This window comes from Cyanistes caeruleus, chromosome 7, assembly GCF_971803275.1.
Source record: "Cyanistes caeruleus chromosome 7, bCyaCae1.hap1.1, whole genome shotgun sequence".
Classification (NCBI taxonomy): Eukaryota; Metazoa; Chordata; class Aves; order Passeriformes; family Paridae; genus Cyanistes; species Cyanistes caeruleus.
In genome coordinates this window covers 25,094,332-25,111,872 of record NC_141707.1, presented here as the reverse complement: position 1 = coordinate 25,111,872, position 17,541 = coordinate 25,094,332, and the positions used below count along the sequence as shown (strand labels likewise).

The 17,541-nt window shown below is 39.9% G+C and overlaps 1 protein-coding gene across 5 annotated transcripts in view; it reads right to left on the bottom strand.

The window, feature by feature from the left end:
* RBMS1 (RNA binding motif single stranded interacting protein 1) overlaps window positions 1-17,541 on the bottom strand; it is a 339,988-nt gene that overhangs the window by 139,887 nt on the left and 182,560 nt on the right. The gene's annotated exons all lie outside the window — the stretch shown is intronic.

Sequence of the window (17,541 nt, the reverse complement as noted above, 5' to 3'; positions counted from 1 at the left end):
CCGAGGGCCGCTCCAGCGCCGGGGAAAGCTGCGGTGCCCGGCGGGAGCGGAGCGGAGCTTTCCACGTTCTGGAGGAGAGGAGGAGGAGGAGGAGGAGGAGGAGGAGGGCGAGAGCTGCAGTGGCCGTATCGCGCCCGGCTCGGCTCTGACCTAATTAGCCCGGTTGTGCTTTGTTATCGCCTTCCTTCTTTTGTGCATCCCGCTGCTGAGCAGTGGTGCAGGGCACAAGCTGTACGGGAAAACTGGGTGAAATTTTGGAAAAGCAAATTTGGCTTCAGTTCCGCCTGACGGTACAGGGTCCATTTATCTGCTGGAGCAGAAGAGACTGCAGTGCTAAAATCAGTTTACAGAGCAGCAACCACAAAGCCAGTCCAAATTCTCAGTCTGGCCCATTTCACATTCTTGAATTTGTACTTTAGCCAGTGGTGCTGAGTTCTCCAACAGGAAACACTCATGTTCTAGACAATAATAGCTATATTTTTTCACTTGAATATTTTCTCTGTGAAAGCTGATTTCCTGGATATTAGACGTAGGGACAGGCAGCATACTATGCTCTACTGTTTGTTGTGTGTAAAAAACTCAGTTCAGTGGGTTTACTTCTGACAAATCCATCTCTTTTCAACCCAAAGATAAGCTGATCTTCAGAGCATTAAGCAATGCCATTCCTTTGTCACACTAATCACAATCATTTTTGTCTTGCAGCACTGCGTGGTTAATAAAAGATGTATATAAGGTCCACCAAAACTGCTGGTTTTATTAGCATTGGCCAAAGTAAATGTGATAATAGTGGAAATAAATATCAAAAACCTGAAGAAAGTACAGGCATCCCAGGGTGATAGCAAAGGCAGCCTTTGTGCAGCCATGAATCCCTGGTGCAGGCTGAGCAATGAGAGGTAACTGCAGATATTCTTCCAAATTCCAGCTGAGCAGAGGACAATTACGCAAATGACATTGCAGCTCTCCTTGCCAGCTATTAACATCACTTTAAAAGTTTGGGTTTTTTCCCCAGGGAAGAGAATTGTACATGCTTTGTGGTCCACAAAGATGAAAGGACTAGTTGTATCTTTAGGAGAAGGTGTTTTTTTCCAGAAAAGGAGCTTTTGAGTTTCGGTTAGATTTGGGGGGTTTGTTTGGATTGTTTTGGGATGTTTTTTTATTTATTAGCACACAGCTAGAATGACATGAAAACAAGGAGAAACATAGAAAACATAGAAAACATTGGAAATGGTAATGTCTTCTGTGAGAGGGACAAAGATTAAAGCTAGGGAAAAGGTGAGCAGAACAGAAATATCAGGTATTTGATGGGGATTAAGAATGTGCATCTGGAGAAGCTGAAATGGCCATGGCTAAAATCAGCTGTCTTCTGTTTTCTGGTGTTTATGCAGTGGAAAAAGCATACAGGCAGTGATTATCTCCAAAGAATGTCAGGTAAAATGGCTGTGGGGTAATGCAGGGTCAGAGGACAGCAGAAATGACATTTCAGAGCTTCATGGGGAAATGTGTTACTACAGTCCAGATACGTGAGGATACTGTTGTAGACTGCTTTGAGAACTGCCAAGTCGTGGTCTGAAGTTCTTGGTTGAACTACAAAGAATGTGGTGCTGGCCTCTCACAAGCTGACAGGTTACAGGTGCTAGTACACATAGTTTCCTTCAAAGAAAAACAATACAAAGGAGAAAAAGAAATAAAGACTGATGGATGCACTTTGTGGGGATTTTCCTGAGGAGAAGGAAAGAATGAGATCTGAAAGAAAACATTATACTGAAGACATCTGGAAATAAAGGGTGTTTTCCCAGAATCCATCTTCATGTAAACAGCAACTGTGGTTGTCACAAGTACATTGTGCAATCCTGAATGAGGAGAGAAGCATCCAGAAGGAAAAAAAGACCTTTAGGAAATGAGGACGGGGGGAAATGCAGCCTGTATCATTCCAGCATTTACAACTGCAACAGTCTCCAGCTTAAAACTGTGTCAATTTATAGGTAATGGCTGATGGCTGCCAGCGAGAGGAGCAGCAATGCACTCTGCCACAATGGCTCCTGGAAGTGATGAAAGAACAAATCTGGCTAAGAGAGTATTTGATTTCAACTATAACAACTAAAGCTGATCTCCAAGTTCCTTCCCAGTCTCTCCTTGCAAAGACTTAGAACTGTCTCAAACAAAGTATTTTGCTCTAAAGATTAATCTCATCCCCAAACATGTGTCACTGTTAATGTAATGATGAAACCAATTTAGTTCCATTTTCAACCAGAATATCTTCTAATTAAAGATCTACTTCCATTGGAATATCTGTGAAGCTGACATTAAAGAAGTTCAAAATTCATAGTTTAATATTTACCATTGAATTTAAAAAATAAGCCTGCAACTTAATACTGCAAACTTCTACAGTGCAGTGATCCCAGTGATGATCATTGAGAGTTTGAAAATAATACTCAGGTTTTATTAATAAAAGGTTAGAAGATATAATTATTTTATTGGAGTCATTTACATAAGCTTCAGTTAGAGTACTTCTTAATTTTTTTAAATAATATTTAAGATGTTTACTGAATTAATCAATGAAGAATTCTTGGGTCAAAAATAATCAAATTTAGCATCACACAAGACAATCTCTGCTTCTCTCTTTTTAATGCATTGATTATTCAGCCAACTTAGTAATATAACAAGTTGTGCAATACAGACCAGATGACATTGCAAATGAAACTTTAAACAAAATTACTAATTTCTTAACTTTTCATACAAATGGAAATGTTTGGATTACTTTCTTTTAATGTTAATTGCAAGGGCACATAAAAACTTTCAAATTGAAACCGTTTATGCTGTGTGGTGGTACTAACTTCTGTCATCATGATAAAATACTTGCAAGGTTTAAAATGGAAGCTAGTAGAAAGAAAAAAGCTGTCTTCCTACAAAAAGTTAAGGAAAACAGTACTCCATAATTTTGTCCATGGCCAGAGTTCACTGAGTGTTAATGAAACAATAATAAATTCTACTTTTTTTCCCTTTACATTACTTCCTTATCATGGATATTCTCTAACTGCTCAGGAGTGATTAAAATATGAAAACACAGTTGGGTTCCTGCTGCAAATCCTGAGAAGCACTGTATGTGCTGCCATGTCAGAGGAGTTTTACAGCAACTCAGTTGAACCCAATCACTGACTATGGACTGACTCTAGTAGTGTTGTAAGAGATCCCATTCATGCTGTACAGATCAACTCAAACATCAGAAGTTCTACTGTAAACCAGAATAAGTCAAATTCAATGCAGAATAGGAGGGAAATTTATTTAAACCATCTCACTTCAGGAACCAAAGGAACTGCTGTACTGCGCACCATTTGTGGTCTTTACATTTGTTGAGTTGAAAGAGACAGACATGTTTATGCCGAAATCATTATTACTATGACACAGGGATATTTGAACAAGACTTTTTTTTCTAGTTAAGATATTAGCTTCCATTTTGGGAGATCTTTCTTCAAAACCAGATGTACCAGAACATGTGGGTGAGACGGTGAGCAAGTCACTGAATTACCCTCTGTCTTACTCCTGTTTGCAAACCGTGTCAAACATTCACCCTATTCCTTGCCTGCGCAGGGCACCACAATCACTTGGTAAGAATCTGCTCAGTTTGATTCACATAAAAGGACTAAAACAAATGGAAGCAGCAGCAGTACATCAATTGTGGATGCAGAGAGGCCAGGTACTGCACCTTAATTCACATAAAAATGTTAACAAACCAAGAATCTATTTTACATCCTCAGAAATGCAGTGAGGTTTAAGCTGTCCACCAAAACTTCTTTGCTCTTCCCCACGTCTTCAACACACACTGTTCCAATTACTTGCAAAGCCTCCTTGTTGTAACGCCACCCTTAGCCCCATCACAGGGTCTTGACTGCTTTGCAACACAAATGAAAGACTTCAATTTAGGTCGCACTGGGCCACACTCAAGCACAAAGGCTAAATAAACGGCCATTGTTCATGGGCCACCAAGATGAAAAGCACTTGATTGTTGTCATCAATTAAATCAGCTCTCTAGCTTTAGTGGCTATTAACCCTTTCAGCAAATTCTTAAATATTTATTTCGACAGAGTGACTACAATTCTGTACTTTTACATAGCTGTCCTGGTGTAACAGCATTTCCCTGGAACACCGCTGAATGTAGCGTGCCCTTGTTTATCCTTACAGCTGAGCCATGCACTGCACTGGCTCAGCTGCTCCTGACAGCTGCAGGCACCATAATTCACTTCTGAAGATCTACAGGGCTATACACTATTCTAAGATTGTGCAAGGGAAGTATTTAAATGGCAGTAACATACAGGCATTTAACACACTTCTGCATTTGAGCTTCCCCTTTCATGGTTTCATATGCACCAGGCAATGCTCCCGCTATGCAATGGACAATTTCACCCACAAAAGATGCCACCAGACTGCTCATGAAAACGCTTTGTGTTTGCAGCTAAACACATCACCATGAATTTGGGTCATAACTTTTTCTCATGTTTAGATAGGTCTGAGAGTATCCTTTCTCACATAAGTGCCCCATTTTCTTTATTTTTCATGTTCTGGTTTACCCCAAAATGTCCAGCTAACAGAGATGATTGCATATTAAAAGCAATTTGTTTCTTTCCAGAATTCTTCATAAAACCTTGTGAGACGCCTCTTGGTGGTCCAGCTCCTATTTTTTCAGATCTATTTAATACATGCTTTATGTAAATAGTCTTCTCACTGATGGCCAAAATGAGTTGTATTACATTACTGTGTTCACTCTAGGGTGGAGGTAGTTAAGAATCCCACTTCTATTCATATATTATTTACCAGAAGCTTCCATCCCATGCAGTTCCTAACTATCCTGGAATCTCTCTGGCAATAGTCTTTCTTCACCATGGGAGCAGATGAACAAGCAACAGAATAATTGTACCTCTATAAAATATTGACCAGCTACAATTCTTTCATTAGGACTTTCCCTTTCAGTTTCCTCATCTCAGTTTCAGACAGTATTTGCCATTCCTTCCCTTTCTCCTTAAACCCCAAGCCCAGCCTGCTTTGGCTGCAGTATAATAAGAATAATTGTGGGTGTCTTTTTACTGGCTTGACCAACCAGCCATGGCTGGTCCTGATGGAATTCAAACCATTGATTTTAAACATTTATACATAATTTGGAACAAATGTGGGTTTTTTTCCTGCCATGCAAGCAAAAATTGAAAGTTTAATTAACACAGACAACAGCCATCTTGTTCCTAAAGACTTCAGGGATATATTGCACTGTCTTTAGGCATATCTTAAGCAAGTGAAGGATACATCCTTCAGGCTTCATTCCAATATGACCCTAAATGTCCCTAAATTTTTCCTATTTTTGGAATAGAACTATCCCAAAGTATGAAATATCCACCTTCCAATGTATACACAGTTCTATTTTAGACAAATTCTAAACTAGCAAACCTTTCCAGTGTCTCAAACTCCACCTGCTGCTTCTATCACACAGAGCAGCACCTCGAGCTGCCCCTCACCCTTGTGTGGTCCCATGTAAGGGTGAGCTGGTTTAATTCAAGTGCTGGCTGGCCAGATGGCCCAGGCTGAACCCACCCGGGGGCTCTCCAGCAGCACACCAGCTTCCTTGCCCCTTCCCACCTACTGACTTTCAAGCAGCTTTCAGGGTCACTCTACCTGTGATCTCTGCTCTACCATCACCTTTCACTGAAATCTCCTGTAGGCTTCAAAAATCATGATAGCATAAGGGATGATGAAGGCAAATAGAGAAAACAATTGCATGAGCTTTCTCCCCTTAAGAAAGCACATTAATAATTAAAAAAAACATAGTCAATTTACCCATAATCAAATATATGATATTAGGTTCTAAATTTTTATGCTTTAAATTTGTAATTTAATGAAACTAAAGAATAAGTAATTTTATTGAACTTTTGAACCCCCTTTTTTACATGAACCAAACACAGTATTTAACTCAACAGACACCTGTCAGTGCTATTTTTATCTGATTTTCTTTACACACAGAAAACATCTTTCTCACAAAAGGATCAGACCACATTGCCATTTTGAATTAGTCCATGTATTTGAGCTTCATTCACAATTTGTCATATTTATCACAAACTATTTGTAAATGCTGGACACTCTGCCTGTGTACAATAGAGTGCAATACATTGTCAGAACTAATAGGTGATGTGTCTCTACTGCGTAATTCAGAAAAACACTAAAGTGTCAGCACCCTTGATTTCCTGTAAAAATGGAAGCTTCCTCCTTGGCTTTGAATCCATCTCTGTGGTCTAGATGAAATGCCAGCTCTACAGTCAAGCTTGGGTGATTCATTCTAGCTGATGACCCTGCTGTGGTAGCCCCAACATTCCCCACTGAAATAGTCCTCATGTCGTGCAATACTGACAAAGCAAAGTTGAGCAACTCCATTTATTTTCCTCTGTCTGGCAGATGGTAATGCCAATGCTGATGGGAATTTGTGGGACTAAGAGCAAGGCCCAGTGTTACGGTGTATTTCTCAGGTGATTAGAAACTTTCCTTATTTCTGAAAAATGATAGAGTGTCAGTCTGATAAACTGAGATTCTTCTGGGTCCATTTTGTGATGCTTCAGGACATGCCAAATTACTGAATGAGAAGATAAACACTTTTTCATTTAATAGTATATTTATAAGTCATCCTATTACTGTACTGTGACAATGTCACAATATGTTTTTGATTCAGCTTCACAATACTTTTCTGAAAACATTTTTTGAGTGCATTCACATTAACAATAGTTCTGAAACTAGTTTTTATGTGCATGAAACTGAGAAAGGTCTGTGTGACTGTTACAAGATTATAAAGGATGTATTTTTTGTTGCAAACAATAGAAATAAAATAACAATATATGTTAGAAGAAAACAACAACAACCTAATTTTGGATTTTCTGATTCCAAGGCTAGTTCCCCAGTTTTGGACCAGCTTAATGAGTTAGTTGTTTCTAACATAAATAAGTGAATACACTAATAAAACTTTGAATTCTCATCTGTAGGTTTAACTGCTTTGTATCTTTCTGGTTTCCTAAATGATGAGCCTTAATATAATTCTTCCTTTCCTTAGGATTTCATGTCTGTCAGAAACATTGTTGTACCAAAAAAATGTTTCAGATAGGCAGCAAAATGTTCATAGTATTTAAAAACCTTTCCAGTTCTTGTGTTTCACAACAACTCTTTATAAACCAATGTGTATTTATTTTGGTGGAAAGCTACCCAAATAAAAATATTGCATTTGCAGTTCTGGTCTCCGGGGCTTTAATCTACTGGGAAACTTATGAAAGTGCTCACTGATCATGGGATAATATTTCTATCCAAGCCAGCAGTATTTATTGCATCATTTTGTGAATTTTGACTCTTTTAAAAAACATTTGACGTTTATAAAGCACTTTTGCTTCCATTTTCACCAGGGGAGACACAGAGACATCAAATCGCTAAATATATGTTCCAAGGGGACCTAAAAGTTGTAAATAAATAAGGCAAAATCTGAGCTGTAATCAACACATCTCTAGCAATGAAGAATGTTAATAACTTTTTTCTCAGAGGACTTAGAGACTAGCAAGTATTTGATAAACTTTGCAATTATCTTTAGAATTTATAGTTTCATATTTTCATACTTTAATACCGAATTAAGAATTCACAAAGGTTTTATAGTTTTAGTTTATTATAATTTCTAGTTCATTTACAACCTTAGACTCCCTACAAAAACCTAAGGAAGTCCAGCATGTGTGACGACAGCTGGAGGGCAGAATTTTCAGAGTATCTCACACAGTTCTTGCGTGGGACAGCCCTGCCAGGCAAGAGCAGCAGTGCCTTGGACAGAACAACACGTGGGCCAGCTGGATACTCCGACCTTATCACAGTCTGCAGCTTCTTCACAAGGGGCAGAGGAGGGGCAGGCACTGATCTCTGTGGTGACAGTGGCAGGACCCGAGGGAACGGCAAGAAGCTGTGAGAGGGCAGGTTCAGGTTGGATATTAGAAAAAGCACTGGAACAGACTCCCCAGGGAAGCGGTCACAACTCCATCCTGACAGAGTTCAGGGCAATGAACAACGTCTGGACAATGCTCTCGGGTACATGGTGTGACTCTTGGGAATGCTGCTGTGCAGGGCAGGGACTTGATGATGCTTGTAGGGCCCTTCCAAACCAGCAGATTCTGTGATTCTGTGAAGGAGCTGTTCCTGACGCCTCTGGCCGGGTGTGCCGGTGCAGTCAGGCCCGGGGTCCCGGGCGCTGCCGTCGGGCGCTGCCGGGCCCCGGCGCTGGAGCCTCTGGCCGGGTGTGCCGGTGCAGTCAGGCCCGGGGCCCCGGGCGCTGCCGTCGGGCGCTGCCGGGCCCCGGCGCTGGAGCTCCGGGCGGGCCCCGGGGCGCCGCCAGGCCCGGGCCGCAGCGGGGCACAGCGCCCCCTGGCGGGCGGCCGCGGCCGGGCTCCCGGGGAGCGCGGGGCGCTCGGTCCCGGCCAAAGGCCGGGGGTGCCGCCAGCTCCGCGCTCCGCCGAGCACCACCTCAGCCTTTCTGCTCCAGTTCGGAAACGACTGATGCTGGGAGGTGCCAGGTGCTCCTCGCTGCCGGGGTGCCACGAGGGAGATCGTGTCCCGCGGGAGATACGGAGCAGATCCCACGGCACCGCTCCCTGCCTGGCTCATTCCCGGCTCCATTCGCTGATGTTTCCTATTCCTACAAGCCGTCGGATTCTGGCCTTTCCACTAGCCACCATGGTGACGGAATGGTTTGGGCTGGAAGGGACCTTAAATCTGTATTTCCAACCCTCCTGCCACGGGCAAGGACGCTACAACATCATTCTGAATGCTAAATAAAATAAAATAAAGTAAGGTTTGTTCCTTATTTCTCATTTGTATTTAAAAAGAAACAGCAGACCACGCTGACAGCCCTTCTACATTTTCCCATCTTTTTTCATACTATTTATTTTAATCATGTTCACCACATATAATACATTTAACAGTAGTTTCTTTAACTGCTGATTGCATATTTTCTTACCAGCCCTGAACACTTCCCCCATCTCAGAATCCACTTAAGCATTCCAAACAACACAAAGAAAGTAAAACTAATCTGAGAGAACTGAAAATTTGAATAATTAAAATAACTGAAATGAGTATTTGTTGATTATATGTTTACATGAGTATTTAACAGAAGTAAGGAAATTTGCCATATATTTTTTTACATACTTATACAAGACTTTAACCACAGCCGTCAATTTTTAGTACAGTGCACAGATTCTTATTACCAGTAAAAGGAAAAAAAACCCCTCTTATTAAAATATAGATTGTTAAATCACTGGATGGGTTGCATTTCCATTTCCTTCCTTCCTTCCTTCCTTCCTTCCTTCCTTCCTTCCTTCCTTCCTTCCTTCCTTCCTTCCTTCCTTCCTTCCTTCCTTCCTTCCTTCCTTCCTTCCTTCCTTCCTTCCTTCCTTCCTTCCTTCCTTCCTTCCTTCCTTCCTTCCTTCCTTCCTTCCTTCCTTCCTTCCTTCCTTCCTTCCTTCCTTCCTGCCTTCCTGCCTGCCTGCCTTCCTGCCTTCCTTCCTTCCTGCCTGCCTTCCTGCCTTCCTGCCTGCCTGCCTGCCTGCCTGCCTTCCTGCCTTCCTGCCTTCCTGCCTTCCTGCCTTCCTGCCTTCCTTCCTGCCTTCCTTCCTGCCTTCCTTCCTGCCTTCCTTCCTGCCTTCCTGCCTTCCTGCCTTCCTGCCTTCCTGCCTTCCTGCCTTCCTTCCTGCCTGCCTTCCTGCCTGCCTTCCTGCCTTCCTTCCTGCCTTCCTGCCTTCCTTCCTGCCTGCCTTCCTGCCTTCCTTCCTGCCTTCCTTCCTGCCTTCCTTCCTGCCTTCCTGCCTTCCTGCCTGCCTTCCTTCCTGCCTTCCTTCCTGCCTTCCTGCCTTCCTGCCTTCCTGCCTGCCTTCCTGCCTTCCTGCCTTCCTGCCTTCCTTCCTGCCTTCCTGCCTTCCTTCCTGCCTTCCTGCCTTCCTGCCTGCCTGCCTGCCTTCCATGTTCTTAGCAGGATATAGTAAGACAACTCATTTCTTACCAGGATAAAGAGGTGAAGATATGTCCTAAAAACACATACTCAATATAAAGTCCTTTAGCAATTGTATATATGAACTAACTCAGTTGGGAGAGATAAGTACATTTGTGTGTGTGTTGGGTATTCTTGTAGGCATAAATAAACATGGACGTCATCAACTCAAATGATGATGAGGGTCTGATGGACTGTGGATTTAAAAGGCCTCCAAACAGGGAGGAGCATTTTTTCAAAACAGCATAGTTAAAAGAAATTGCATGTTTACATGAATAATGCTGATATTTGACTTCACATTCCAGCTCAGCCTCCTGGATTTATCAAAGGAAGAGATAAGACATGGCTTCAGTCACAGTTGCTCACATAGCTGCTCACAGGCAATACCTTGATAATGACATTTCTTCAGTCTGCCATTCAATCATGGCATGATTCAAATCCAGGAGTCAAGTTTTATGTCTCAATTTTTCCTTCCCTGTGTACATACAGGAAGCTGAGAAAATTGCTTAGGAAGAATCATATCTTCCCTTGAACAACATTTATTTTATTGCTAAAAGGTAAGCATTACACACCTTTTACCATGGCCATTTGGCCTTGCCTTGTTGTGTCTGATGATCCACTTCTAATGAATAGTCCTTTTCATGAGTGTGACAGTCACCCAGTTACTTTTACTTACACTGCTGTTTTCATGCTGCTGTCCCTGCCCCTGTTTATCTCCCTGTCTCTGATCCTTTCCTATTAGATTAGTTTAAATGGTTGAGGGATCAGAGATACAGAATTATCTATGCTATGGTTCTTGGGATCTTAAAAATATAGGTGCAGACAATTTATGAAAAAATGAATGAATAAGTTACCACTTTCATCTAGAAAACTGGCTTACACAGACAACTTGTAAAGAGCTTATTCACAAAGAGGAAGATGATGTGGTAGACTTCGGACTCCATCCCTTTGGGAATAGACTGACTACATGACGATGGAGCACAGGATCCCAGCAAGCTGTAGGTTTTTGTTTTATGCACCTAAGCTCACACAGGATAGGAAAAAATGGCTTTATTTCCTCTGTGTCACTTTGTTTTTACAGTCTCCTATGTTGCTGTAATGACTCCCTTCTCCAGGAAGAATACCAGCAGGCTTTTTTCTCTCTGGAGTTCTTCAGCTCTGGCATCTGGTTTCTGAAAGTTATGGATGAAAAAGGTGGGCGCAGGGGCGGACCTTACTGAGAAAGAACTGTTTTCTCTTCCAAGCTTGTCACCTATGAATATTTTCTTTCCATTTTCACTTAAACATGCTCACAAACACAAAACCACCTAAATTAGACTCATCTGTCTCTCATCTGGAGAGGTGAAGCACTACTTTGTTGGGTTAGAAAAAGAAGTTGCAATACGTGCTCTCAGATTAATTATATAATGATCTCACTATTAAGTCTCATCTTTCACACAAAGGTAAAAAAGCACTACTCCAAAACACTGGATTGTCCTGCATTTTGCATAGCATAGAACTCCATCAGATCTCTATCAGAAGAAGATTCTTGTAAGACTTATGGATAAACATTTTTACTCAGCACTTGTGTTGACAGTAATAATTTGCCATGGACTCCCAAATTCTTACAACCTGTTTCTTTCTTAAAAAAGGTTCCTTGAGATGTCTGTGCCTTTCTCAGTAGCTGTGCACTCACAGCAAGTGGAAATATTATTTGTACACAAAAAAATAGAGAAAAGAGAGCTGCACAGAGGTAATTTTCTTTCCAAACCATCGTGTTTGACAGTTCTGTTTTACACTTATGGTAGATTCTCAACAGTGCTTCACCCTAACTGGCTTGTGAGTGACGTACTTCAGTCACACCACAAAGAGTTAGCAAACTCAGCCTAAACTGTGACTTCCCAAGATGCTTATTTCATGGTTATTCCAGGAAATTAATTGGGATGTGTTGGACAAAAATTGCAAAGAAGCTGGAGAACTGTGGCTGTCCCACTGAAAGAATAAATAAGGACAGGAGTTTAGTTTTCAAGGACAGCCAACAATTCAAAAGGACAAACTGGCATCATTTTAGGCACAGTGCTAATCGTAGGCAAACATAAAAAAAGCCCAGATCAGTTAGCATTTATCATCCAGAAAGCTCAGTGGCTTTGTTGAACAGCTTTGGACCATGAAACTTGTGAAATTTCTGCAGGGGTGTTAGCACTTCCTGGCTTTGGCAAGGCAGGAAGTATTGCACAAAACAGCCCATATCAAGAGTATTTTGGTGTTGCCAGTCCCAGTGCCAACAAAGCCCAAGAAGTCTCAGGCAATTATAAATGCTAACACACAAGAGAAAAATAGTGAAAGTCTCTGAATGTAAAGAAAGCATAAACTTAACATGCTTTTTTAAAATTTAAGCAACACAAGTCTACCCTGAATTAATGTATTTCCCCTTAATTTCAATAGTGTCATATGTTAAACTGTGACACAGCACAGAAATACTTCCCTTGTAAATATTTTAGCAGAAAACATGCTTTAAATAATTGGTTGTAGTGAAAAAAAATCCAGAACTAGGATTTTGTGTACATTACAAGGCAAACACTAATAAAAACATGTAGGGTATGATAATAGTAAGGAACTTACTGATCTCCGAGTTGCATTGTCGTTATTATTTGCTACATATTAATGATGCTTTGTATAAGATGCTTTACTTCTTCCTTCAAAAGAATTACAATCTAAACTAACACAGATCCAGAACAGATGGTATAAATAGGGAAGGTAAAAGTAGAGAACAATAGACAAGCCCAATCTACATATATTCCATCTGTTTAAAGTTAATGCTTTCAGCACATTTTGTTTGAGATAAAAATTAATATCTCCACCTGGTCATGAGAGAAGTACATGGACAGAGGGGAAAAATGCTGACTGTGATCTGCTTTCTTTCAGCAAAAAAATATTCCCAGGCATCCTCATAGGAGTAGGAGCAGGTGAACAGCTGATAGGATGAAATGTCAGTCATTCTCCATAGCATTATCCTGACCAGCCCACTAGAAATTTTAAGCATAATTCAATGATAATGTATAAGAATTAATTATAGTGATTCATCCACCGCACCTGAATATTGCTGAACAGGATTGGTGAATCTACGCTCTCAAGAAGGGAGATAAATTTCTTCTAAATCCATACTTACTTTTCTTTCTTTCTTACTTTTTAGCTTGCAACAGCTCTTCAGTGGTGAAAAGCCTTATGGTTACGAGGTGTGGATCTCTCTTTAGAGCTGTGGAAGGCCCTTTCAACAGTATGTGAGCATTTAATGCTGAAAAGTACACCTTGGCTTCGGTTGAAGACAAAATCCAGAGTAACTCAGTGTGTCCGCATCAGAACATGTGAGATAAATGAGAACGAGTAACATAGAGGGCATAAACCTTTTAAAGCTCCTCTGCCTCTTCATTCAAGCCTCAAAATACATGTTCTCCTGTAATAGCTGTCCTTGGTTCACTACTTCCTTAGTAACAGCTTACAGCAATCAGTAACTGTGCAGTGACAGTTTCCTTTGTAAAGCATTTCCCAAAGGCCCTGGAGCACAGTAGGATTTGCAGCACACCAGGGAAGGAGGCACACGTGCTTTCATACATGGGACAGATCCAAATATAAATTCAGTAATGTAGGAAAAATTGAAGTCATGAAGTCCACATCAACTTCTACACAGAGATCTCTATACAGATAGAATAGAAAACAAATAAAATCTGTGTCTTTGTGCAAAGCAGAAGACTTTGAGAGTGATGAGATAGAAAGTGGGAAAAACAGAAGTTTTTCAAAGCAATTTCATTATTGCATATATTTGAACAAAATCCAAATAAAATTCAAAGTATTCCATGAACAGCACACCCACCAAAGTTTGATTACCTGTGTGTTTGTGCGTTGGAAACCTCTCATCATCAGGTACCCAACTTAGGACTGCACAAGTTCTATGACAAAGCCAGCTCCTACTGTGTTCCCAGCCACTCTCCTTCCCTGACAGAACCTCCACTAGAAGCCACTGGCTTCTAGCCAAGAAAGTGCTTGCTGGCCAGGCAACTTTTGCTGATTGACTGGTAACAGTCTGACAGCACTGATCACTGCTGAGCTCTTAGTGCAGCCTCTCCCTTCCTGGGGACACTGCTTGATGTCTCTTTCCTTCTCTCTTTCTATTCATTTGGTTTTCACAAAACCTATTGGAATTTGTTGGGTGAGATTTCTGCCTTTCTGCTTAATTTCAAGTAATCTTCTGCAATTTCAGCACCAGGGTTGAGAATTACTAGAGGATGCACACAAAGCACAACTCCAGAACATTGTTTCTGGATGACACCCAAGCTCTTAGAAAGGCATGTAAAGGCTGTTCAGAGAAAATGTTGCTCACCAGCATTGGTACCAAACACCAAGAATGATGGGATAAGTGCTGATCCTCTCAGTTGCCCTTTGAGTTTGTGATGGGTCCATGACAAATATATTATAAAACAATAGCAGTACAGCTGTACTGAACATAGCTATTATACAGACCATAGTAAATTGTCATAGGTGAATAGTGATACTGTGAATTATTTCTGTATATTCAAAGACAGCTCTTCTACAGAGCAATCTCCCGACAGTGAGCTTCTGTTGCTAGTTGCCACATTTATTTTAATTTAGTGCAATAGCTCAGCTTCAGCAAAACCCAGCAACAAGCTCAATTGATGAAGTCAATCTGAAAAAAAGTGTACTTCCTGAGCAAGTTAGTTCTAGCATCTCTCTGAACAGGATTTAGATCAGTGAATCTTTGTAATTTTGCCGTTTGGTCTTGTGTTTGCTGTGAGTTCTGCGAGCACTTGTCCCTCCAGAGAAGAATTTTTCCATGTTTCCACTGGTTGCTCTACAGTAACTCTATTTGATAGAGCAAATTGACGAACCCAAAATTAGAAGAAGATATATTTTTAAAAAGAAGATCTTTCTTCTCATTCATTCCTGAACTCTTTGCAAATATTCTTAGCTACAGTATCTTAGTTATGGTGCTTATAAAGGATGAGTGATCTTAGAATCTTAATGAGATCTGCAGTAACCAGAGCAAACAAAATGATAATCAAAGGCAGGGTGAATTATGAATATATTCTAACACTAGCATTTTCACAAGAGAAAGGCCATTCTAACTTATACATGGGATGGATTTTTTATTTTTTTTTGAGACACTTAAAGAGCTGAAAAAATAGATAACAAGATGGGAATAATTAATGAGTTCTTAAGAAATCTTTTGAGATAATGAGTAGGATACCAGTCTAAAAATTGTGCAGTCTTGGTAAAGGTAGAAGAGCAAGTGTTGCAGCTTTTCAAAGGGTATACAAGAAAAGCCTGTGGAATGTCAAATTGTAAGGAAAGATGATAGTAACAACTTTTTATAGCAAGAATAGAGATGTTGCTGGACAAAAGTGTTCCCACGCATCTTCATTTGCAATAAGCTTTTGAGTGTTGAAGAATAATGGGTAGGATTTTATTCTGCAGAGAAATTTTAAGTTTTTCTTTCCTCCTTTTCCTTCAGGGAATCAGGTTGAAGAAGAGAGCCTGACAAAAAAATTTATATTGATTTGTCAGCAAAAACTGAGATTGGTTTTGGGTTCTTTTTGTACCATTTGTGACATATAGGGAAATAATTCAAAATTTTTTTTGGCTTTAAGTAACAATTCACAAAAACAGGAGTTTTCTTCTAAAACTTACTATACCAGAAGTTTCAGTGTAATCAGAGCACTGAATGAGTGTCCCATCTACTTTTGAGAAATTGTGCACAAGCTGGAGATGCAGACAACGTGTTCTGAACAGATATTTATGTGGAAAATACCAAAATAGAAGAAACTGAAGCTTGTGATGGTAAACCAAACCTATCTCCAAGTAGAATAAATAAGATAATTTTAAGAAATTAAATATAGCCATCAAGTTAAATAGAAAAGCTGTAGAAAGCAAGGCTGAAGGTGTTAGATGAACACTATGGAAGACAAGTGAAGAGATAAATCTGAGAATTCTTGTAAACTTTATGTCACAGAAATGGACAAGATACAGCACAGCAATCAGAAAAATTCCAAAAGTTGTACTCTAGGAATCTGTTGGGGCATCTATCTTTAGACATAAATTTGGACTTATGTTAAAAATTCCAGGTGGTAACATATGATCTCTAAATATTTATGAGAATGCATTAGTATTCAGAACAGATTAACTGATTTCCTGCTGGAGGCATCAGAAGCCTTTGGTGGTCAGATTTTTAAAAATCAAGGTGTTTATTTTGATTTTAAGGACTGTGAACTCAACAGCTTGGTCAGAGTTTGATCAGATAGGTAAACTGATTATGTAATTGTAATGAAATTTCAGAGTGTATCCTTTATACCTGATTATGCCATAGGAAATAATTCACCAAATGGAATCTCCTAGTTTGTTTGGTTTTTTTTTTTGTTTCTTTCCTTGACACAATGTTAGATAAGAATTTGAAAATCTAGACAGAAATGAAAAACACATTTCTCAGTGCCTGGTCTTACTGACTTTTTAGCAAAAATACGATCAAATATTTACAATATTGATACCAAGATTTTGAAATAACACTGAAAGATTTAGTGCATAATTTATTTTTCTTTGTGCTGACAGCTGCTTTGTGCTATCAATGATGAAATCACTGGTTCACACACTATAGAAAAAGCAGAGGCCTATTAGATCATCTCTAATCATGTGTCTGCTTCCCTCTTCCAAAACCAAATAGTTCCCCCCTGCTTGGAGTTTTCAAAATGGCCCCTATGTTTATGTTTATCAACCTGAATTCCCTGTTTTTCAAGACCATGGTTAAAATTTCTGTACATTTAGATAACAAAAGCTTCCTCAAGAAAAGCAACAGAGCTTCTACATTGCAAAGCTATTTAAAATATCATCATCATTAAAACTTTTTACACCTATTTTCAGTTTTCCCAATGGTTAGAATCAGCAACAGCATAAAGAGATAATTGGTGACAATGGAATAAATTCCACCAAACTGCAGTATGCTAATGTTATGCAATGTAACTTTGTACATACACTTATTAATATGAGAGACCTTTCTTTTTTTTACCTCAGACCACTTTCATCAGATTCTTAGTGGAAATGCTGTCATTTCTGAAAGGAATTGTCTACATGGTATTGCATGACGCTATGTGCCTCTAAATGCTGATTTCCCCCCCCTCCCTTTACCTATTATACTTGTCACAGGAGTCTCTAGCCTGAAATCAGCATAAATGAGTGTGGCTGGCACTGTGTGCATGCACAGTCACACAGCCTCATCTGTGAATCTGCAGCAATTAATTATATTTATAGTGAAATATCTGCAGAACATTTGCATGTATGAATTATGTATTGAGGAAAAAGCAGTACACTATGGTTTATGCATTTTTTGTTCTCATGAGAGCCCCTTTGTATCTGTAATACATGCCATGAAACAAACCAGATTTTTATTAATTTGTCTATCATCCTAATGATGAAATACAATTTTAAATAAAGACATTATTTTTAAAAGTGTTTTTCAAATA